Source organism: Oryctolagus cuniculus, chromosome 11 (genome assembly GCF_964237555.1).
Source record: "Oryctolagus cuniculus chromosome 11, mOryCun1.1, whole genome shotgun sequence".
Lineage (NCBI taxonomy): Eukaryota > Metazoa > Chordata > Mammalia > Lagomorpha > Leporidae > Oryctolagus > Oryctolagus cuniculus.
The window spans coordinates 69,764,568-69,788,821 of record NC_091442.1 but is presented as its reverse complement, the minus strand read 5'-3'; positions in this window follow the sequence as shown (position 1 = coordinate 69,788,821).

Below are 24,254 nucleotides of genomic sequence, written 5' to 3'. Positions count from 1 at the left end.
TAATGTGCCTGGGGAAGCAGCAGCAGTGACCCAAGTGCTTGGGTTCCTGCCACCCACATGAAGACCCAGAAGAAGCTCCTTGCTCCTGGCTTTGGTCTGGCCCAGCCCTAGCCATTACAGCCATTTGGGGAGTGAGCCACTGGTTGGAAGATATCTCTGTCTCTCCTTCTGTCTCTGTAGCTCTGATTTTCAAACACATAAATGAATATCGAAGAAAAACAAAAGACACCACTTGAGATAAAATCATCCTATATCAGAATTCCTGAGTTCGAATCTTGGTTCCGCTTTCTATTCCAGCTCCCAGCTAATGTGCATCCTGGGAGGCAGCCAGTGAGGGCTCAAATAATTGTGTCCTTGTCATCCATAAGAGAGACCCGATGCAGGCCCTGATTCCTGGCTTTGGCTTGGCCCAGCCCTGGCTATTGCAGGCATTTGAGGATTAAATTAGTGGGTAGAAGATCTCTGTCTCTCTCTGACTTTTAAGTTAATGTAATATATAATTTTTTAAATTTATTTGAAAACATAATTTTTAAAAAGATTAGCTCTTGGTGCAGAAAACTTTTGAAATTCATGGACAGTTTTTTCATAATATGCATTTTCTATTAACAGTTTGAAGATGTTTTAAATGCATGGATTTCAAAATTTTTACCCAAAAACAAACTCATCTTTTAATTCCATGTTTCTGTAAACTTTCTGCAGTATCCCAGTATGTGCTAGTGAATGTCAAGAACTTAGATGGACGAGCACACCCCCTTTCCTCCTTCTTTCCTCCTTGCTACTCTCTCCTCTTGCCTCCAGGGCAAATTCTAGTCATTTCTCATGACTTATTCTGCCTTGTTATTTGTCTCACCATCCTTTGGGTCAGCCTCCTCTCCCTTTCACAGAGACCCAGGGAAACAAATACAAATTCCAGGTGGAAAGCAGAAGAGCCACGTGGAAAGCCCTAGCCATTTTCTTCCAATTTTCCACTGTCTTGAAAGCTTTTGGTTTGGTAGAAACTCTGAATTCTCTTGAAGTCACTAGAAAAAGCACAGCTGGAATAGCAATATCTAAATTAAAATACTGCTGACCTGCTAATATTAACTAGTCTAAAAATACCACAACGCATGTGGTTTTCATTATAGCAACAAAACCACTATAGTAAGGCAAGCAGCCTGCCTTCCCTCATTTACATGCTATTATGTTACATGCAGAGTTGGACTCTTGGGTTTAAAGAAAAACAAGAGTTCGACAGTAAGAGGTGGAATGAAGATTTAGGCACTCAGCCAAGGATTGAGACTACACAGAAATGATTTGGACTCATGGTCCCATGATCCCTCCCTCTCAGCTCAGCACTCCAGTCACACACCATTTAGTCAATTAATTTGGAACTTCGGTGTGGCTCTTATCACAGGGAGTTGTGCAAAAGATCAGGGAGTTTCTTGATCAAAACCACATCTCATGCCATACCTTTGTTCAGATCTTCAGCTCTTAATGGCATAACTAGAAAGAGTGTAGATTGTCAGTCTTGGAGCTGAGATTCAAGCCCAGCTGCTCTTTGTTTAAGCTGTGTTATCCTGGATGGTTTTTCTACTTTTCCATACCTCAGTTTGCTCGACTGCATAAAGGGTTTTAGGAAGATTATTCCTACTATTATATTCATAGCTAACATTTATTGCATGCTTGTAACATGCCAAGGACTCTACTCCATGTTGTTACAGGCATTATTCTATTTAATACCCAAAACAATTTGGCATCAATATTGTATTCAGTATCCAGATGAGGATGCTTAGTGCAAAGAAGCTAAGAAACTCATCAGATCACACGATGCACAAGTGACTGAGCAGAGATCTGACCCTGTGTCAGACTCAAGGCTAGACCTTTGTTCTCACCTTCTAGAGTTTAAAGTCAATACCACAACATGCAAAGAGCAAACTGGATAAAGGTAAGGACTCTGAGCCCCACCACTTCGTTGCTGGCATCTCTCTGGAACCCCAGGCTCCTCATCTGTAAAATGGTCATAATAGCAGCATAGCTGTAGGGGTTAGTGACTCAATATGCATATGGCCTATAGATTAATGACTAGCATGTAGAAGTTACTCTGCAAAGGTTTACTATATTTATTGCTATAAAACAGCTTACATACATAGATGATGACAAAAGTGGAAGCTGAAATAAGAGTTAGAAAGAGGCTGGGAGGCTACCAAATGACCAACTGTTCTGTGAACAGGTGTCAAACCCTCATGGGAAACTTGCAGAGATGACCAGTGATATTGCAGGGGTGCTGAGTTCCAGAATATGCAGACAGAGGGATGGCAGAGACATTGGAATTTTACCATACTACACGTGGCTGTATTTTATGTTCATAGCTGATAAAACCAGGAAACATCTGGCTAAGCAATGTAGCGCTAAGCAGATTGGTCTCTTAACAATAGCCCTGCTGGTTGAGGGGTGAGGAGCCAGGCTAGACCTGTCCCTGGTAGCCCAGACTAGGGCCAGGCACCCTTGGAGGCACCCCTCCTACCTAATGATATCACTACATACAGTCATGCACAGATCCTGGCAGACAAGCCAGTGAGTGTACAGAAATGGAGCAGACATGGTTGCTTATCAACTTTATAAAATCATTTCCAGGTCACACCCATTTTAGAAGGCTGTAAGTATACCTGATGGGAGGCTTCATGATTCTACACCTTTGTATCAGAACTAGGAACTTATAGCAAGCTTTGCAAATATGAAAAGTATATTACAGCACGGGCCTTTGGCATAGAGGTTAGGATACCTCTTAGGATACCTATATCCCCTATCAGAGTGCCTGAATTTGCTTCCTAGCTCCAACTCCTGACTACAGCTTCCTGCTAACGTGAACCCTGGGAGACAGGGTTGATAACTCAATTAGTCAGGTCTCTGTCACCTACCTGGGAGACCTGGATTGAGTTTCCAACTCCTGTGTTTTGTCCCTCTAGTCATTGCAGGTATCTGAGGAATCAACCAGCTGATGGGAGCACTCCCATCCTTTCTATCTCTCTCTTCCTCTCAAATAAATAAGCAAAAATCTAGAAAAAAAAATAGAAAGGGACATTGCCCTAAAGATATATATGAAGGAGGATTAAACAATCAGGTAGAAAATGCAAATCACTTTCAAATGCCTTTGGAGTTGCTGCCAATGTTGAAACCTAGGGAATTTATCAATTCTCATTTTCCAAGTGAGAGCTGTAGTCCCGAGATGTAATGGAAGACCAAGAGTGAACATATAGGACACATAGCCAGAAACAACTTCATCTCGCGTTGTGTTCTTGGATTTCTTTTTCATATGTGAGTTTCTGTCTGCAGTGAAGGTGATAAGCAAGCCAGCCAGCATCTCACCTTTTTCCAAACTCTCTACTTCTTGCACATATTGGATTCAACCTCAGGCTTACTGTTGTAGTATTAATGTCCATCTCCAGTTAGCTCACTGGTTCCTGGAAGTAAAGGCCTATGCTACTAAGGAGATTTGGGAAAGGATATCTTCCTCAGGAAGAAGCAATATGGGGGCCGGCACCGTGGCCCAGTAGGTTAATCCTCTGCCTGCAGTGCTGGCATCCCATATGGGAGTTGGTTCTAGTCCCGGCTGCTCCTCTTTTGACCCAGCTCTCTGCTATGGCCTGGGAAAGCGGTAAAAGATGGTCCAAGTCCTTGGGCTCCTGCACCTGCTGGGGAGACCCAGAAGAAGCTCCTGGCTCCTGGCTTCAGATCAGCACAGCTCTGGCCTTTGCAGCCATTTGGGGAGTGAACCAGCGGACAGAAGACCTTTCTCTCTGTCTTTCCCTCTCATTGTCTATAACTCTCTCTCTCAAATAAATAAATAAAATCTTTAGAAGAAGAAGAAGAAGAAGAAGAAGAAGAAGAAGAAGAAGAAGAAGCAATATGTAGACATTAACAAAAAGGATGGAAAGAACAGGAATTTAAAATCTGGCCATACTGAGTCTCATATCTCTTCACTCCAACATGGTATAAAAATAATGCTGGTTTATTACAAAAGTCCGCATATGATATAAATTTTAATATAGCAAAGAGATAGCTACATTTTATCTTAAAGGGTGTTGATGTTTCTCTTAATAGGATAATATCATTTGCTTAGCAACATGCCTTGAAGGGCCGTTTGTTTGTAAAAAGATACCGCTCAGGAAGAAGACCAGTAAGCCAAAGGGAAGCAGAGTTCCCTGCATCAGGATATGAGTTTCCAAGAGCAGACAGACTGTGACAGTGGGGATGGGATGATTTGGGGGAAGAGAATTGGGGGAAGAGAGCGTGGGGTTTAGAGAGTTCAGGAAAATGGAATCTGGGCCCTGGAGAAGAGAGCTAGAGTGAAATTCTCTTTAACAAAAATTGCTGGGTTATCTCCACTTAGAAGTCAGTAGGAATATCCCAGATCTAGCTTTAAAGACTTTGCTGTGTTCTACAGCAATCCACTCCCCCTATTTTTTTATTTTTTTATTTTATTTTTTGCCAGGCAGAGTTAGACAGTGTGAGAGAGAGACAGAGAGAGTTATAGACAGTGAGAGAGAGACAGAGAGAAAGGTCTCCCTTCCATTGGTTCACTCCCCTAATGGCCGCTACAGCTGGTGCTATGCCAATCCGAAGCCAGGAGCTGGGTACTTCCTCCCGGTCTCCCATGTGGGTGCAGGGACCCAAGCACTTGGGCCATCCTCCACTGCCTTCCTGGGCCACAGCAGAGAGCTGGACTGGAAGAGGAGCAACCGCGACTAGTACCTGGCGCCCCAACTGGGACTAGAACCCGGGGTGCTGGCGCCGCAGACAGAGGATTAGCCAAGTGAGCCATGGCGCCCACCTTCTCCCCCTATTTTTCGCAAACCCTTTGTAAAACCAACTAAAACATAAGTGTTTTCTTATGAATGAAAAAAATTGCATTCAAGTTTGAGAAAAGAAAATCACAGAAGGTTGGGTGGAAGTGGGATTAAAAAATTTGCTCTAAGTAGAAAGTCTAGGAGAAAGCTTCACATCTAATTCACTCTTGCCCCTGAAAACTTCCATAGAGAATGGGTACGCAAGTACTCTAGGTTTCTGTTTACCAGTACAATGGAATATGAAGTCCTTTTTATTTGAATACTTATGATTGGGGTGATCAATAAGGCTGGAAGAATTGGAGAGCATTCGGAGAGAAGACACTTGGATAATATTAAATAAGCATTGCCTCCCCTGGTAGGAAATACCTCCATTACTAAAGAAAGATTAGGTTGCATCACTGTCTTTTCTGAAGCCACTGCCATGATCAGAACAGTCTAGCAATCATTCAGCAAGCAGCTGGTGAAGTTCAAAGATAGCCTCTTCAGTTGGAAAAGCCGTGCTGTCTCAGAGCGACTGCTGAGGATGCAGCTGCTGGTGGATGGTTTCCTCCCGTGGTGCACAGAGGAAAAATTGTGATGAGCTTTTGCAGTAGCAAAGGAAAGAGGAAGGAATCCATAAGGCTTGGATGTCTGCATGATTTTGACAACAATATAATCTTAAGGGGAAGCTGACTTCCTCTTCATATTCACCTTTATGCTCTGGATGGAATGACCTTGGAAGCCAGCGGTTTTAAAGATTCAGAAAACACTACTGGAGCTACTGGGCTGCAGGGCTTGGGTGGATGAGAGAATTTATTTCCTTAGGGTTTTTACTTCTGTGATGGTGTAATTGATAAACAAATTCTGAAAGCATCTCTGTGTCAAATTGCTCAGTCACTGTCTCTTATAGAGAGTTGTAAACAATTGCTTTTCAAGGTGCACCTAAGCCAAGCTCTGAGACAGTCCCCCAGGAAGCTTTCCTTAGCTCTCTCCTGTAGGAAGCAGCATTCCTCCTTTGCTTGAGATATTCCTACAGAGGAATGGACAAGAAGCTTGATGAAATGCTCTGCCCCTCCCCGCCACACACACACACAAACACACACACACACACACACACAAACACACACACTCTCATCTTGTGAATATTCTAATTGAACGTGATGATCACAGGAGCTGCATCCCCAACAGGGCCAACCTGAAAACATGAGATCAGGCTTTGTTTATCTCAAGGGAATGTCCCTAATATGACAACACTCACATGGCCATTTGTGCTTGGCTGAGCTAAGTTTCATTTTGTTTTTATAGGAACTCAGGGTGTTGGAACTTTTCTTGATGTTATTTTATGTTATTTTATCAAGTCCCACAGGTTAATGGGGAGTTCTAAGTGGGGCTTTGCCCAGCCTCATCTGACTTTAGCCACATCACCCAGAATATGCGGTGTAATTATTTTTTTAAAGATTTATTTGCTTGTGTTGCTTGTTTGAGAGGCAGATATATACACACAGAAAATCAGAGTTACAGAAAAAGACATCTCCTATTCACTGATTCACTTCCCAAATGCCTGCAATGGCCAGATGAACCCAATCTAGGTTTCCCATAGGAGTGAGCCCAATTACCTAAACCATTACCTGCTCTCTCCCAGGGATTGCATTAACAGAAAGCTACAGCCAGGAGCTTCAACACAGAATTGAACCTAGGCATGCTGACACAGGCATTCTAACCAACATTTTAACCATTAAGTCAAAAGCTGGCCCTGGCATAAATAATGAATGTTACTCAAAAAGCAGCCTGTAACAAAGCATGCTTGCTATAAATCATGTAGCATCTTAGCTCTTCCACACACCAATACCACCTTGTTGCATTCCCCACAGCCCTTCCCACGTGCTCCTAGTGTTGCAGTTGTGCAAAAGTGGCTGTTCTGTGGAAATGCCGAGTCAGCTTTGCCTCTATGGGAGCTAGGAGGATGTCAGCACAGCAGGCTGGCCAGCAGTTACAACAGTGTTCCAGGGGGATCCTATTAATATAACCTGAGATGCTCATTAATCTATCATGGCATGTGGTCATAATGGCCTGAGGGTTGAATTACTTTCATTTCTTGGTGAACAAGCTGCAAGTTCCTGGAGAGCTAAAGCTGTAGCTCATCCAACTTTGTGTCTCACTGAATTGTACTTGGTAAGCAATCAATAAACACTTGGTGAAGGGATGAATGAAACTTGAAGGTCAGAATACGACACCCCAAAATATGCCACTTTGGCATCGGATTATTTTGAGTTGAAGATATTGGAGAGTCAACAGATGTACAGAGCAGTCTTCCTAGTTTCCCTCATCTGACTAAAAGCAGAAACTCCTAAGTATGACTTCCATGCATTCCATCCCCTCTGGAAGTTTTAAGGCCATAAAGAAGGTAGAAATTTGGCACCGAGGTAGACCTAAACAAATGAACCTTACCAAGAAAGCCCTTATCTTCTGTACAGTTTGCTGCCCTTCGAGGTCTCGAACCTTTTTCCTTTGTCTTGTTGTAACTCCATAGTTGGTGGTTCTTTGTGGAAAATGGTATACAAACTCACAGGCCTATGTTTCTTTGGATCCTCACTTCCTTCCTAGAAAATGCTCCGTGATGTATATAATTTAATTTGTATGTCTTTTCTCCTCTTGAAATATCTTCTGCCAGTCTGATGTGCAAGGCCCCAAAGCTAAGAAGGCAGGAAAATGGGGGCGGGGGAGGGTAGTGTTCTTCTCCCAAAAGCTAAACAATAAATTCCATTCATGCAGGATCCATGTCATTGTATCTTCTTGAGACAACACAATGCTAAAACTTAATAGGTCAAATGTCTAATTTAGAATCTCCAAAGATAAAGGCATATGTATATATTGACATAGATATAGATATAGATATAGATATAGGCATAGGCATAGGTATAGAAACAGATATAGATAGGTAGAGTTAAGATATGGATACAGGGATAGGGAGAGATAGATAGAGACACAAATTTTCTAGTATGATATTTAAAATATATATACAGTGGGCCCTCAGTACCCATCAGTTCTGCATCTGTGGATTCAATTAAACGTGGTTGAAAAATGTTTGGAAAAAAATTGCATTTTTGGTAAGTATGCATGGAACTTGTTTTCTTGTTATTATTCTCTAAACAATACAAAAACTATAGCATTTACATTGTGTTCATTATTTTAAATTGTGTGTGTGTTTTTTTTTTTGACAGGCAGAGTGGACAGTGAGAGAGAGACAGAGAGAAAGGTCTTCCTTTGCCGTTGGTTCACCCTCCAATGGCCGCTGTGGCCGGCGCGCTGCGGCCAGCGCACCGCGCTGATCCGATGGCAGGAGCCAGGTGCTTCTCCTGATCTCCCATGGGGTGCAGGGCCCAAGCACTTGGGCCATCCTCCATTGCACTCCCTGGCCACAGCAGAGAGCTGGCCTGGAAGAGGGGCAACCGGGACAGAATCCGGCACCCTGACTGGGACTAGAACCTGGTGTGCCTGCGCCACAAGGCGGAGGATTAGCCTAGTGAGCTGCAGCGCCGGCCGTATTTTAAATTATGTGTTTTTTAATAAAAAAGTATTTATTTGAAAGGCAGAGTGACAGAGAATGAGAGAGAGAAAGAGAGAGAGAGAGAATATTCTATCTGCTGGTTCACTACCCAAATGCCTGCAACATTGCAAGTCAACGCTGGGCCAGGTTGCAACCAGAAAATAAAAACTCCATCCAGGTCTTCCCATGAGTGTCAGGAACTCAGGCACTATCATATGCTATCTTCCCGGCATATTATCAGGAGACTAAATTGGGAGTAGAGGCAGGAATCAGTCCCAAGAACCTTGTCATGGGATACCAGCATCCCAAGTAACAGGTTAACCTACTCCACAACAATGCCTACTCCTAGAGATGAGCTAAAGCATCTGGGATGATGTGCATGGGTTATATGCAAATATTACATCATTTCGTATAAGGGACTTATACATCTTCATAGTTGGAGGAGGACCCTGGAGCCCATCCCTCACAGATTTCAGTGGACAACTGCATACAATATTGCAAAACTCCTAACAGAAACTAACATTCAACTCAAGATTGCAGTTCATAGCAGGCATGCTATCAGTTCTGGACAGAAATTCTAGTCTTAGCAAGCAATAAGCAGTTCTTTTTTCTTTCGTTCTAGGTACTTATTTAACCTCTAGGGTAAAACAAATTCATAATTGTTAAGCAAGTGTAATATTTCTGTAAACAAAATCTTTCACTTAGAAAATAAAGAGTATTCTTGGTGATGAATAGTTTGGGAACTAATGCAGTGTGATTTCAAAGAATTTAATGTGCAATTTCAAAGCATTAAATATCACAAATATTCATTTTTATCAACAATTGTGGCTAGAATAATTGTGATCTGGGTTATATAGAAGTGGCCTGTACCCAGTGGATGGAGAAGAATCAGAAGACTGACCAAGCAGCCCTCAGTTATTCCATACGGATTTGGTGTTGGCAGAAAAGCAGGAATGCAAAGAACCCTTGATTCATTCCTAGGTGACAGCAGCAGACCTTTCATCAACGCGCAAGGTACAGGAATCCTCTTTCCTCCCCTCCTGTGGGTCTGACCAGAAGTGTCTGTGTATGTTTCTGTAGTAGTGAGGACACTTTCCACACCAAGGGACAAAAACCCAATTCAAATTAGTTTGAGCCATGTGGGAATGTGCTGGTTCCTGTAACTGAAAAGTAGAAGAGTGGGTGTCTGGCTCAGTTACGGCCAGTTCCCTGATATCAGATGATGTCATTAAGGTGCAATTGCTTCACCTTCACCTGCAGGCTCTAAGTCCCTCTTTGTTAAACTAGTTTTCTCCATTGGGCAAATTACTTCTGTAGCTTCAGACTTTTAAAAATGATTTATTTATTTATTTGAAAGGCAGAGTGACAGAAAGAGAGAGAGATCATCCATCTGCCAATTCATTCCCCAATTGCCATGATGGCCAAGCCTGGAACAGACCAAAGCCAGGAGCCAGGAACTCCATCCTGGTCTCCCATATGGGCTGCAGGGGTCCAAGTACTGCAGCCATCATTTACTGCCTTCTCAAGTACTTTAGCTGAAAGCCGGATTAGAAGAGGAATAGCCAGGATTCAAACCCCATCCCTCGGGTATGGAATCCCGGCATCACACACTGCAGCTTAACCTGCTGTACCGCAACACTGGCCCCTGCACTTTCACATTTAAGCAGTTCTTTAATCTCGAATCTTCATAAGGAGGTGCTCTTTCCACCAGAATTGCTTCCAGAATGACTGTGAACGGCTGTGCTGGGGTTAGGCGCCCACCACGGGACACGCCACTCTGTCAGAAAGGGTGCAGCATGATTGTCCAGCTGTGCTGGGGTTAGGTGCCCACCACAGGACACGCCACTCTGTCGGAGAGGGCGCAGCATGGTTGTCCAGCTGTGCTGGGGTTAGGTGCCCACCACGGGTCACGCCACTCTGTCAGAAAGGGTGCAGCATGGTTGTCCAGCTGTGCTGGGATTAAGTGCCCACCTCAAGACACACCACTCTGTCGGAGAGGCTGCAGCATGGTTGTCCAGCCTGGCCTCATGGGAAATGGCCCCTTGCATGGCCACTCCAGTGGACTCTAAGAACGATTCTGTGTAGTGTCTCCTTCACCACCCAGTCCATAACTTCCCACATGTGACCTAATTCTATACGTTTTCCTAAAAGAGCTAAAGACATGTCTCCTAGATCCACTGCAAAAGTGAAGCAAAATAAAGCCAAGAGAAGCCCCCAAAAGACAAAAGAAAACATTTATGGTTGGAGAAACCACGAGGTTCCAGGCACTGTTAGAAGAGAAAAGGCTTTTGGATGCTCAACTTCTAACGAATGACTCACTTGACCTCCATGTCTCTGTTTTGCAAAAGTACATGTTTTTTAAAATGGATTTACCTCTCATCTGAGGTGGAGATTCTGAGACAGGATAATTTAAGAGCTGGAAAAAGCCAAATAACAATTTTCATCAGGAGAATAAAATAGCATCCATTCTCTGGATTGGACATCACCCAAGGAAAACCATTCCCAGGCGGTGACATGTGAAATATCTGCTTGGATTCCCTGTGGGAGATCATTTAACAGTGTCAAGACAAAGCATGCCAGTTCCCACTGCTTGTCAAAATGCCATCATAAGTATAACCCTGGCAAAAACGGACCCACTCCCACTGCACATGTCACCAAGCCTCTGCTGGAAAATGGATACATTTGCTAGCTTGGAGGAATGAAGGGAAGGCTGTGTATGGGTAGAAGAGAGTTCTTTCCTCACCCGGGATGAAAGAAATATTAACAAGAGAAGACTATACAGATTTACCTAATACAAATTCCCTGTAACACAAAAGCCTTTGAAAGGAAACAACAAAGAAGGTATAAATCTGCGTATTGTGCTGATTCGATAGAGAAATGAGTGGTTGTGAGGAAGTTCCATGGGACAAGAAAACATGATCTAATCGGAACAAATTCAGGGGAACTGAGCAAGGCCTGTTCTGATTCTGCTCTGTGGCCCTGTGCCTTTGGAGGCAGGTACGTCTCTTTTCTCCAGGTATAAGGAGGGAACCTCTCAAGTGAGGGTCTGTGAAGAAGCTGAGAGCCACTTTCCTGCCTCAGCTGTTTCTTCAAGCACCAAGGGACCATATTTAGTGCTAGGGGGCCCTGAACTCTGTCAACTGGAAGGAAGAAAAGAAAGAAAGAAGTGGAGGGGAGGGAGAGAAAAGTGGAGAGAAGGAGGGAAGAGGAAAATAAGAGAGGAGGAAAGAAGGAGAAAAAAGGGTGACTTTTAGCCCATCCTTCAGCTCGATGGTGAAAAGCGTCGCGGTTAAGAATACAAGTTTTTTGCAAATGCACACCTTGGTACGAAATGGGCAATGACTCAAATGTCTGCGGTCCTGCTCCCCACATGGGAGGCCAGCATGGGTTTCCTGGCTCCTGGTTTCAGCCTGGCCTCGGCCGGGCTGTTGCAGGCATTTAGGAAGCAACCCACCTGTGGAAAAAATCTCTCTGTGTCATTCTCTTTCTCTCAAATAAGTAAAATAAATAATTACATATTTTTTAAAATTTTAGAATAAGAGGTACAGGGGCCAGCACTGTGGCGCAGCAGGTTAATCTTCCACTTGTGGTACCGGCATCCCATATGGGCGCCAGTTCTAGTCCCAGTTGCTCCTCTTCCAATCCAGCTCTCTGCTATGGCCTGAGAAGGCAGTGGAAGATGGCCCAAGTCCTTGGCCTCTGCACCCATGTGGGAGACCAGGAGGAAGCACCTGGCTCCTGGCTTTGGATCGGCACAGCTCTGGCTGTTGCAGCCATCTGGGGAGTGAATCAATGGAAGGAAGACCTTTCTCTCTGTCTCTCCCTCTCACTATCTCTAACTCTACCTCTCAAATAAATACATAAAATCTTAAAAAAAAAAAAGAAGAAGAAGAGGTAAGACCGACATCAGGTGCTGCCACTTAACAGTCCCCTATGCTTGGCTCCTCACTCTCGCTAAGTCTTAGATCTTTCGTCTACAAAACAAAAAGCACAGAGTTAGGAGTGCTGGCTGGCAGTAAGTGCTCAGTGAGGAAAGCCCGCTTTGTTTTATTCTAATTCATCAATTTAGAAACAGCCTGACTGAAATCCTGAGATGGCCCTTCCTCTTCCTCTGTGCACAGAATGGCAAACTGGGACAACAGCACATCGTGGTCTGACGAGTGACAAAAAGGAGCAGGTGTCAGAGGAATCCCAGCTTCCAGGAGTCTGAAATTTCTCAGGACACTAGAGGTCCCTCTTGGCACTGAATCTTCCAGCCCTGATGCTGCAGAATTCAGAGTGACAGTTTTCTTCCTCAGCTCCACTAGATGTCTCTTCAATAAAGTCCTAAGAAAATCCACGCCCGACATCCACTCACTGTCGAGAATCAGGACACAGAAAGACCATGGTTTTAAATAACTGAACAATTTGCATGGAATGGGTACATATTCTAGAAGCTACCCGCCACTGCCACATACACAAACACACACACACACACAAACACACACACACTACTAACCCAAGACATCTTCTGTCTTCCGGAACCAATATCTAGTATCAGTGTGATACAGGTGAGGTGGGGTAAAGGTGACAATGATGTTATTTAGATTCATTAGGAACCAAAAATGGTACTCAGATGCCATTGGGGGAGATGTCTTCTAAGAAATTTAAAAAAAAAAAAAAAAAAGATTGACATCTGAGTTAAATCACCAAATCAACAGAGATGTTAGAGGTGTGCAAGTACATTAATGAAGACAGAAAGCAGGTGGAGGAGAGAGCAAGACTTGGCTTTGTGTTGTCAGAAGAAATTGAGGACCCAAAGGAAAGCACCATTTCTGTTGACAGCAGAGGGAGACCTGAGCAGGTTGTGCTGATTCTGCTGAGAAAGGGGTTCCCAGCCCTGGCAGATAAATCCCCAGGGAGGGGTTGGACCATGAGGGATGGGGAAGCTTTTTTTTAACAAGAGTCATTTGGATATTTATAACATACAAACTTAACAGCTAAAAAATCAGTCTGCTATAGATCAGTCAAATTTCAAGTTCCACGTGCAGTTGCCTTGGCATGGCTAGACCATCTACAAGTTGGACACTCTCCACCCCTGCAAGAGAACCTGAAGGGCCAGAGAAACCACATCACCAGGTTCCACTCTCAGCAACAAGGCTGTGAGTGCCACATGAGTCCCTGTGCCCATCCTCCAATAGGCAGAGAAGTTCCTGTTCAAACCATATGAGAGAGTCCTCGTCCCTGTAACGGGTCCATTTCTCATTCTGAACTGTATGTCTCACATTCTGGCATGTTCTTCAATCTGTTCCAAATCTTTTCATGTGAATCATCTTTCCTGAGACTTGTGAACTCCAGGGCATTGACAAGCCAGGATCTACCCCTTGCAAGGCTCCTGGGTTGAGTTGTATTCCCAAAAGCAATTCTACCTGTGAGGCATTTCTGTAGGCTGTGAGCTAGCACCTGGAAGTGCCTCCTGCAAATACATAACTTTCATACTCTAGTTTCCATTTTTTTTATTTATTTGACAGATAGAGTTGGACAGTGAGAGAGAAAGACAGAGAGAAAGGTCTTCCTTCCATTGGTTCACTCCCCAAATGGCCACTATGGTCTGAACTATGCCAATCCGAAGCCAGAAGCCAGGTGCTTCCTCCTGGTCTCCCATGTGGGTGCAAGGACCCAAGCATTTGTGCCATCCTCCACTGCCCTCCCGGGCCATAGCAGAGAGTTAGACTGGAAGAGGAGCAACCGGGACTAGAATCCGGCACCCATATGGGATGTTGGCGCTGCAGGCGGAAGATTAACCAAGTGAGCCACGGCAGCAGCCCTCCAGTTTCCAATTTACATAGAGTCTTGCATATTATTTTGTTGCTAAAGTTAATTGCTTTTCAGTTTAAGTAAATTTGTGCATTGTTGAGAGCCAGTCCTCCATGACAGTATTAACTGGGGGTGCTTTCCTGGGAAGAAATGCCAAAGAACTGTATAATCTATGTATTTCAGAACTTCCTTCTTACTGGCAGAGGATTATAGCTAATGAACTCTGAGCTAGCACCAAATGTTAAATAGCGAAGGCCAAGTTGATCCAAACTTCTATTCTTTCATTCTGTGTTTCAGGTGATGTTGAATTGGGGGTGCAGCAGTGAATTAAATCAAGTGCCTGTTTCTAGGGACTCAAAAATGTAAAGAAATCTGTAACTCAAGTGCAGAATGCATTCCATCATGACGAGTGCAGTGGAGGAAACCAGGGAAGAAAGGAGCACTGGAATTGTAGGTGTTGATGGAGTGACGAGGTTAAGCTACCCTGAGAGGATGACAGTGAGAGGTCTACTTCCAGCAGTGAGAGTGTCACCACTTGGTCATCTGGGAGAAGACAGTTCCAGGCAGAGAGGAGAGCTAGCACAAAACCCCAGGAAGGGAGCATTTGTGGAGAGTTGGAAGACTACCAAGGACTCTGGTGTGGCTGCAGAAGGTAACACACAGCTGCAGAACTGGCAGTGGGAATTTGACCAAGAAGGATATTTTGAAAATGTAAACATGACCTTAAATAAGGAATATGCTGGGATGGGCACTGGATCTAGTGATTGAGACTCTTACTGGGGGCCCACATCCCACACCTGGAGTACCTAGGTTCTAGCCCCAGTTCCTGACTCCATGTGGGAGAACTAGATTGAGTTCTTGGCTCCTGGCTTCAGCCAGGGCCAGTCCCCACCACTGCCAGCTTATGGAGAGCAAACCAGCAGATGAGAGCTCCCTCACTTTCATTCTCTCTTGCTTCCTCACTCTGCCTCTCCATCCAAGAAAAAAAAAAGAATATTTTTTCACTTTACAACCAAGCCTGAATTTTATTATACGCACACACACACACAAAGTGTGATACTGAAGTCAGCTTTGTGGCACAACGGCTTAAGCCACTGCTTACGATTCTGGTATTGTATATTGGAGTGCTGATTCAAGTCCCAGCTGCTCTGCTTCCAATCCAGCTCCCTGCTAACGTGCCTGGGAGGTAGCACTAGATGGTCCAAGTACTTGGGTCCCTGACATCCATGTAGGGGACCCAGATGAAGTTCCTGGTTCCTGGCTTTGGTCTGTTCCAGTTCCAGCCTTTGTGGTCATTTGGGGAGTAAACCAGCAGATAGACGATCTCACTCTTTCTCTCCCTCTATCCCTCTCTGTCTCTCTGTCTGTCTCTGGGTGTGTGTGTAACTCTCCCTTTCAAATAATAATCTAGCTGGTGCCGCAGCTCACTAGGCTAATCCTCCGCCTTGCGGCGCAGGCACACCAGGTTCTAGTCCCAGTCAGGGTGCCGGATTCTGTCCCGGTTGCCCCTCTTCCAGGCCAGCTCTCTGCTGTGGCCCAGGAGTGCAGTGGAGGATGGCCCAAGTGCTTGGGCCCTGCACCCCATGGGAGACCAGGAGAAGCACCTGGCTCCTGCCATCGGATCAGCGCGGTGCGCCTGCCGCAGCCTGCCGTGGCAACCATTGGAGGGTGAACCAACGGCAAAAGGAAGACCTTTCTCTCTGTCTCTCTCTCTCTCACTGTCCACTCTGCCTGTCAAAAAAATTTTAAAAAATAATAATAATCAAAAAAAAATGAAGTGTGACAGTACACTTTAATGGACCACTGAAAACTATCCACAGATCACTGAAGAAAGGCTACAAGCGTATTTCACGAGACCACTTCATACACCATATTGTGTGAGATGCGCGTGATCACTGCGGTGATGAGCTCTTCTGTGTGGCTCCACCCTCTAAGTGCTTCCCTTCGTATCCCAGCCAGAGCTCTTGCCCCACTGTCCTCTAACTACTTGTCTGCTGCTGTTTTGCCTCAAACTGTGAATGGTTTTAGGGCAAGGACTTTACTCAATGGGGTAACTTCAGCTCAGAGGAGAAAAATTCAGTATATTTCTTCTTACTTAAATTGAAGTGATTATATTTGAGCAATATTGACTCACTTCCTTAGAAGCCTTTAACATGTTTAAAAAACTTTTTCATTTTCTATTCATAACTACTTTTAGGAACAAAGTACAAATAACTGAAGAAATCACTTTAACAAGCACAATACCCATTACTTTAACATGATAACAACATGTAATAGGTAAAGCAGACTTTGGACCAATGAACTGACCAAAATGTTGAATACTGAAGTAGGAACACAGAGGTAATCTGGTTTTATTTCAAGATAACTGATTGTATTTCAAGACATAGTTGGTTCCCTAATCAGCAAAATCAGCAAAAAACACTGCCTACCAACTTTGCTTGAGTACCAAGGCATCACTGCTAAGGATCGAAGGCTCTCTGGAGACCTGTAGACATGGGTTCTGATCTCAGCTCTGTTATTTGCCAGGTGACTTTGTGCAAGTTATTTAACCTGAGTTTCCTCATCTGTAAAAGGTGATAAAAATGATAGCATCCTCATAAGGATTTTAAGAGTAAAATGATATAAACAATGGAAAGTTTCTGGCATGATTCCTCACAAAGCACTCCACCAGAAGCTGTCAGTTATAACAAATGAACAAGCCAGTATTTTTCTGTACTCTCCTCAGTGTGCAATTTGGATTTCTAACTTCCCTTTGCCTTTCTCAATCTTTATAATTGCAACTCTTCTTTGAAAACCTGTCTTACAGAGCATTATGAACTAAAATATACAGAAACATACTCCAAGTGGTCCATCAGGCCTTAGCAATTCCAAAAATGCAGGCATCCTTAGAAACTTCTAACTCCTTGAGAAGTAAAACTGAACACAACTTAAGTCTCATGACTATAAATTCAAACCAGAACTTACGGGTTAACCTTTATTTATCTGACATGATTGTGTGGTTGCAGAAATTTCATGTATTCAGTGATGAGATCTCTGACTCCTGGGGTACTGCATGACCTGTGGTGGATGTACCAGCCAAAAGTGTCTGAATCCTGACATGCATCTGGTCACAGGGTTTTCAGATAAGGACTCGTGACCTACAGATGGGCAGCACAGAGAAGCTGGCGCTGTGCATTGCTTATGTTTTAAGATTGACAAGAGTTGTAGCTGTAGCTTAAACAAGATTTGGCTCCTGAACTTATGCAAATTTAAAGCCCAAAGTCATGTTAATAGTATGAAGGGTGGGGGGGACTTAGTCCAAGGATGGTGTTCAGGAGGTGGGCCTAGTGGGGGCTTCCTAGGGCACAGTGCATGTTCTCAGAAGGCAGTTCTTGTTATAAAGCCCAGTTAGGGCCCAGCCTCTCTGCTACATGGGTGATCCCTCCCCTGCACACACATTGCTCTTGCCATCTGCTGCCCTCATCAGAAGCCAAACCAATGGGACCATCAGGTCTTGGACTCAAACCATTAAAACTCTGAGCTAAATAATCCTTATAAGGCTAGCTTTGCTGGGTGTTCCACTGTAGTGAGGAAAAGCTGACAAATACAGTCCTCATTTTGCCAACTGTGGATTTAAAGGCCCAGATTCCAAATTAGCAGAAAAGTTAGACTCCTGATTTCTTGTTAGCAAAAGTTCAGTCCCCATCCACAGCACCTGATCAAAATAAAGAGGACAAAGTTTGAGGCAAAGGGAAGAGAACGTTTAGCCTATTGATAGATGGGGGAGGTAGCAGACCTGCCGAGTCTCCAGAACTACTACCTGCTGAATGAGGGTTACTTTGGGGTTTTAAGGAGGCTATGAGGAAGGGGGAGTCAGAAAGAAGGGGAATAAAGGAAGGGAGCAGCTGTATATTGGCCTCGGGCCAGGCCATAAGTGGCTGGTTGGAGTCACAATGGTTATTTTGTCTGGGTGCTTGTCCAGTGCCATGTCCCAGTTCCTTGATGATGAGCAATGCCGTACACTTCAGGAAAATTTTATGATGGCCAAATGGGCTTCAGTACTCTCTACCCTGGGCCTGAAAGTCCCCTGCCTGGACCTGAAGTCCCTTGAGATAATACCAGTCATCAAGGTGCTATTGATTGGAGAAGAAAAAGACCTCAAGAATCCAATGATTAAAACCTTGTAGGGTGGGACCGGCGCTGTGGTGCAGTGGATTAAAGCCCTGGCCTGAAGTGCAAGTATCCCATATAGGCACCAGTTCTAGTCCGGGCTGCTCCTCCCCTGATCCGGCTCTCTGCTATGGCCTGGGAAAGCAGTAGAGGATGCCCCAACTTCTTGGGCCCCTTCACTCACTTGGGAGACCTGGAGGAAGCTCCTAGCTCTTGGCTTCAGATTGGCACAGCTCCAACCATTGCGGCCATCTAAGACCTCTCTTTCTGTCTCTACCTCTCTCTGTAACTCTGTCTTTCAAATAAATAAAATAAATCTTTAAAAAAAAAACTTTGTAGGGCTACTCCTTCAATACAGTTAATTTTGTTCTATCAAAAGGTAGAGCAAGGACATTTTAAGCTAAGGGAGGGAGAATAGGAGACTGGGACTGATGGTATCTGGCATCTACATCCAAGGCATTGTTTGAGGGCCTGGTTTCAGTCTGGGCAGCCAACTTTCTCAAAGTACAAGAGGAGAAAATACCTTTCTAAACTAACTTGGTTTCTTATAATCACATCTAACTAACTCTACATCGTCTGGATTTTAGAGCTTTTCCTAGACGCTGAATACTGGGATGGCTCCTATAGGAACTACCTCCTTAGTTCTCTAGGTGTATTCCTTGACACAAAACAGTTCAGCAACATCTCTCAGCAGGTAGTTAAAAAGGCGAGATCATGTTTAACAAGCTTGGAAGCTCACAAGCCCACCTGGTGTTTATAACCAGCAGTTACCAATTTGCCTAAATGGATTATGCGATACTTTGCAGGCATAATAACAGACTATGGTTGCCTTGCATGGAAGTGGAGTATTTTGGTAGGGGAAGCAAGGGAATCACAGATGGGAAAAATGAACATCTTTGAAGATCCCCTCTTCTTGTTTCCTATTGTCTTAGGTCTGGGCTCATCTGATAATGTTAAACATCTGGCCCTTTGGCCTGGGCCAGAAAATTTTTAGTGTGAGGCGTGGGTTCCAGTCATTGAGACACTAGATAACACTATTATAGCAAGGTTAATTTACTGATTTTGAAAACTGTGCTATGATTATGCAAGAGAGTTGTCTTATTTTTAGGAAATAAACACTGAAGCGTATGGTGGCAAGGGGGTGTCTTAGTCTGTTTTCTGTTGCTGTGACAATGCTACTGGGTAAATTATAAACAGCAGCGGTTTATTTGGCTCATGGTTCTGGAGGCCAGGAAGTCCAAGGGCAAGGGCCTTCTTGCTGCATTATCCCAAGGCGCACAGGAGAGAAAGGGAGATCAACATGCGGCCTCGAGTCCCTTTAAAACTCAGTGTTAATCTATTCATTAGGTCAACCAAAACATGTCCTAAACATCTCCCCTAAGATCTCACTTCCTAACCCTGATCCAGTGGAGGGTAAGTTTCCAACACATGATTTTTGGGCAACACATTCACCCCATAGCAAGAGGTAAAGATAAAAATAAACACAAATTGCTATGTTTCACTCCAGATCTGTGAAATAAGAATTCAGGGGGGTTGGGGAGGGGGTGGCACTAGAGAAATATGCATTTGTAGGAAATAAGTCAAGAGATTCTCAGGCACATTAAATTTTGAGAACTTTGTTGCTCAAAAAATGATCTGTGAGGGTCTCTGGCCCCACTCAGATCAGCTGATTCCAAACCCTGTATTGTCAGCCTGATCCCCAAGTAGCTCTCATGCACCTTCAAGTTTGAGAGGCTCTGATCTTGAACACCTGCTGACAAATGACATCTATTTACAAAATAAAGAAAAACACTTTCACACTCTCAGGTACTGTCTGAAGAGGTGCCCATCTGTTCTTATGGATATCCCTACCCTAAAAACCTTGCTATTTTGCTTTCCACTAAAAAAAATGAAATGAAATGAAATGAAATGAAATAAAGGGTGCCAGCGCTGTGGCACAGCGGGTTAAAACCCTGGCCTGAAGCGCTGGCATCTAATACAGGCACCAGTTCTAGTCCTGGCTGCTCCTCTTCTGATCCAGCTCTCTGCTGTGACCTGGGAAAGCAGTAGAAGATGGCCCAAGTCCTTGGGCCCCTGCACCCGCGTGGGAGACCTGGAAGAAGCTCCTGGCTCCTGGCTTCGGATCGGCGCAGCTCCGGCCACTGCAGCCATTTGGGGAGTGAACTAGCAGATGGAAGACCTCTCTCTCTCTGCCTTTCCTCTCTCTATGTAACTCTGACTTTCCAATAAATAAATAAATCTTAAGAGAGAGAGAGAGAAAGAAAGACACTTTCCTTTTGCTGCTCTCCTTGGTTTGTCACAAAAGGCCAAGCAAGCAGAAGGATGGAGAAAACTGAGTTTCTGCAGACAGAGCTCTCATTTCTGATTTCTGCTGTGCCCCAGTCAGCTAAAAAGGCAGTATTACTGCTCTTACAGAAATGTCACGGAAGTCCATCAGGGCGGCACACTCCGTTCCTCTCTCTTGATATATTACCTGGGCAGGCCATATTGCCCTAGACAGATCCAAAGGATGCTGGCCCACTTAGAGCTGGTACTGCCTTTCTCAGCACAGAGCTGGAATTGCAAGCTCTATGGGTATAGGGGCTGTTGGTCCTGATTCCAAAACCACATTTAACATTTCAGGCAAAGCATTTTATGACCAAAAACAAACAAAACCAAAACAGAAAAAACAAAACAACTTTTTCTGGCTTCAAAATTTGTAAAGCAGACCCTAACTTCCAATGTTGATAAGGCTTTCCCAATGAGTGTTCCATGGAACCCTAGTTGTGTAGCTTCTCCAGACACAAAGGAGCCCATAACTAAATAGGTTTGGGAAACACTGTATTTTTGTCTCCCCTCTTGGGGAAACTGAAAATGCTCATTAGCATCTTAAATGCACTGAGAAGTTCTGCACTGAAGATAAGACAAGTCTGATCCTTGTCTAGCCTGCTGTTTCCCAAATATATTCTTTGATAAGACTCCTTTATCATCTAGTACCTACGAATATTTTCTAGAGCTAGCATTTTAAGGGGAAAAATGAGGAACCACTATAGAGAAGAATTTGCTCTCTAAGGAAAACTCATTTAGTTCCACAAATGGAAAGTTAAATGGAGAAAGAACGGCAATTGGGAAGTACATCTAAAAATGTTGGCAGGGCCCTGACGGACTTGGGAAATGGACCTCCATTCTCTGCCAGGAAATTTCTCGGGGATAAAGAGACTCCCTTAGTCCTGAACAGAAGAGAAGCGACATTCTTTGTCTTCATTAGTCTGGACTATTGGGATGATTTGAAGCTACCAGAAGTCATCTTTAATCTTTTCCCTTCATTCACCAGAAATCCACTTTCCTTCCTCAGTCTCCCATTTCTTATGCTCAAGTTCCACCCCACTACACACGCACCCTGGCTCAGGTTACCTTAACTACTGCATTAGGCCATTACCTTGTTTCTCTACTTTTGTTTCTGTCCGCCCACTATGGTCTGAATGGTTGTTTTTCCAGAAAATCCATGTGTTAGAGTACTAACTCCCCAAGGGGATGGTACTGGGAAGTGGGTTGGGGTGGTGATTGGATCATGAAAGTGGCACCCTAATGACTGGCATGAATGTCCTATAGAAGAGGCCCCACAGGGTCCCCTTGACCTTCTTGCCATTGACAGTGCAGTGAGAAGATGTCTGTGAACCACGAAGCAAGACTTCACCTGACACCAAGTCTTCTGGCCACTTGATCTTGGACTGCCCAGCCTTAGAGCTGTGAGTAATAAATTAATGTTCTTGATTGGCTGCTGAACCTATAGATATGCTGTTACAGCAGCCAAAATGGACTAAGACACCCCTACCATGTATCATTTACACCGCAGCAGGGTGCTCTTATCAATTCACTGACCAATTCACAAGGTTTAGATTAAAATCTTCCAAAAGCTGCCCCTTGCATGGAGAAAGCATGACAATAATGTAGGCCTGGCCTGGCATTGCCCCCCACCTCCATATCGTCTTCTGCTATATCTCTTCTACCTGAACTTTCTTTCTTCTCAACTTTGTTTATTCATCCTTCAGATCACTAGGCAAAAAATATTTCCCCTGGGAAGGTCACAGCTACTTAAAGTGCAATCTGCAGTCCAGTGCCAACCCACATGCTGTCTGCAATGTGATAGGAGCAAAAATTGAGAAATAAGCATCCAGCAATGTTTGCAGTATCTTAGCACCACCATGACCCCTGAGCTTATGATTAGGAGACTCCTCTGGCTGAACCGGGTAAATAGCAGTGCAGATGTCACCAAACTCACATGGTCAGGTCAATGAGACATAGCATGATTGGTATGCTAGTATCTGTCTACGGCAGCCTCAGGGAAGGCTTTCCACCTAGCTTTCAGCCTAGCTCGTTCGAGAGGGGCTACTCTAGGTCATCTTGCCTTGTTACACACACTCAAAGCATTGATCACAAGTGCTAATTTTACATGTATTTTTGTAAAAGTTTTTCTTCTGTCTCTACACAAGACTCCTAGCTTTATGAGATCCAGGACCAGGCTTGTTTTTCTGCAATGTTGTATCCTCCTAGCATAGCACAGTACCAGGGACACAGTTGGTATTCAGCGTATCTAATTAATAAATGTGTGGGAAGAGTTTATTCACTGAGCTTTGTTATCAGTGCTAATAATGCGTCATCTCATACCATTCTCAGTACCCATTGAGTCATCTGTGGCTCCTATATAAGGATTGGGTGGAGCCATCCAGGAGATGAGAGAATAATTACTCTATTTCAGCAACTCAGCCAGACCCTTTCAGATCACAATGCAATGGCCTAAATGGGCATGTAATGAAAAGCAGAAGGAGACAGCAGAACTGTTTGTCTTTGGGAATGCCTAGTTATGCACCCTTTGTCACATATATCAGGTGTTTTGTTTTGTTTGATGCTTATGATCAAATCTAATTAAGCAACATCATAAACTATTATTGCCCTTACAGGAACATAGGCCGCCCACACCAGTGTTCAGCGGTGTTGTATTTCCTTGTCCAACTCTGCCCCACGCCTTTGTTCCCAGCTGTTTTGCTGATAAAGTGGAAAGAGAGAACGAGCTGGTATTAAGCTGACAGCTTGACTTTGGGCAGCTGCTGGACCCCAAAGCATCATTTCCTCCCTGGTGGGTTCTGAGAATCAAACACCCTTAACTAACCAGAATTTCAAAGGATGCAGATATGCAGTTTAATTTAAAAGGATTATTCCAAAACAGCTCTGACTAGGGCTTGTGGACTTTCTGCCCCCTGTTTGCTCAAACAAGCATCAAAAGCAACTGGCTTCTTGAGGTTTTTTGAAAGAGAGGTAATTTTAATATAGTGAGAAGAGCAAGGGATTGTGTTAGGTCTCAGTGCCTGCTCTAGGAAAAGCGGCTCATTGACTTCTTCAAATGTTGGAAAAGAGGATTTGACCAGAGGACCTTGTAGATCTATTCCAGCTCTGAAAATTTTGCACCTATAATCTCTAAGGCTTCATCCAGCCCCAAAATTTTAGGAGGGAAGGATGCACATTCCTCTAGGTACAGCCTTCAAGAACACCAAGGAACTTAGTATCTATGTGCTAGCCTCAGTTTGGTGTTGAAAGAGGTGGCAAAGGCCACACTTACATAAAGGACTTTCCATTTGCTGCTCATGGAGTTTAAGCTTTTTTTCTGAGAAATCTACAGTAAAAAGTTCACCTTATGTACAATATAAAGCCATTTCAAAATGTTCACCAAAAAATGGAATTTAAAAGTAAGTTTATTTTGTTGCAAAAAGTTTGAAATCCACATATAGTTTTTTATAACATGCATTTCCTGTGAACTCTTTGAAGACTCTTAAGCATGAATTTCAAATTTTTTTTGCACCAAAAATAAACTCATCTGTTAATTTTTCAAGGATTTACTTATTGGTTTATCTAAAAGGCAGAGTGACAGAGAGAGAGAGAGAGAGAGAGAGAGAGAGAGAGAGATGTTCTACTTACTAGTT